Genomic DNA, 1,454 nt, shown 5'->3' with positions numbered 1-1,454 from the left:
TAAACTTAGCTAATTAAACAAATCTATCCGCCAGAGAACTATAGCAACAGGTTAAAATTCAAAGGACTTGGCGGTGCTTTATATGCCTAGAGGAGCCTGTTCTGTAATCGATAAGCCCCGATATACCTCACCACCCCTTGCAAATCCAGTCTATACACCGCCACCTTCAGCAAACCCTAAAAAAGGAAGAAAAATGAGCACAGGTATCTTAACATTAAAAAGTCAGGTCAAGGGGCGCCTGGGTGGCTCAGTCGGTTGAGTGTCCGACTTTGGCTCGAGGTCCGCGAGTTCGAGCCCCACGTCAGGCTCTGTGCTAACAGCTCAGAGCCTGGAGCCTGCTTCGGATTCTGTGTCTCCCTCTCTCTCTGCCCCTCCCCTGCTCATGCTCTGTCTCTCTCTCTCTCTCTGTCAAAAATAAATAAACATTAAGAAATTTTTTTAAAAAGTTAGGTCAAGGCGTAACCTGTGAGGTGGGAAGTAATGGGGTACGTTTTCCGTGCCAGAACACTTTCCATGAAGTCCTTATGAAATTAAGAACCAAAGGAGGATTTAGTAATAAATTGAGACTAGAGAGCTCAATTGAATCGGGCCATGAAGCACGCACACACCACCTGTCACCCTCCTCGAGTGACAAAACCCAAAGACGATCTATTCGAACCGTAAAAAACGCAAGAGGCAAGTCGTAACAAGGTAAGCGTACTGGAAAGTGGGCTTGGATAAAACGAGACGTAGCTTAAACAAAGCATCTGGCTTACACCCAGAAGACTGCATATCCAAGTGACCATCGTGAGCCAAAACTAGCCCAAACAACCACACATTCAACTAACGTAAAACGATAAATCAAAACGCTTGGTTAATTCTTGAAAATATAGGAGATAGAAACTTGGCGCCACAGAGAGAGGGCCGTAAGGGAAAGATAAAATAAAAATTAAAAGCGTTATACAGCAAAGATTACCCCTAGTAGCTGTGGCGTGATGAATTCGCTAGAATAACCGAACAAAGAGAACTTAAGCCAGGCCCCCGGAAACCAGACGAGCGCCTCTGAACACTCTTTACAGGATGAACTCATCTATGTTGCAAACTAGTGAGAAGATTTGGAGGTGGAGGTGAAAAGCCTCACGAGCCTGGTGACAGCTGGTTACCCAGAACAGAATTTTAGCTCAACTGTAAACTTACCTAAAAACCCCCAAATTCAAACGTAAGTGTAAAATATAACCTGAAAAGGTACAGCATTCTAGAACCAGGATCCAACCTTTTTTAGAGAGTAAGCATAAACGCTAACCACAGTCGGCTTAAAAGCAGCCATCAATTAAGAAAGCGTTCAAGCTCAACAACGAAAACGTCTTAATGTCAAAAATATGCAACCGGGGCGCCTGGGTGGCTCAGTCGGTTGAGCGTCCGACTTCGGCTCAGGTCACGACCTCGCGGTCCGTGAGTTCGAGCCCCGCGTCGGG

Source organism: Panthera uncia, chromosome F1, assembly GCF_023721935.1.
Source record: "Panthera uncia isolate 11264 chromosome F1, Puncia_PCG_1.0, whole genome shotgun sequence".
In the NCBI taxonomy this organism is placed as follows: domain Eukaryota; kingdom Metazoa; phylum Chordata; class Mammalia; order Carnivora; family Felidae; genus Panthera; species Panthera uncia.
The sequence above is the reverse complement of the archived record's forward strand: the minus strand, read 5'-3'. Positions refer to the sequence as shown.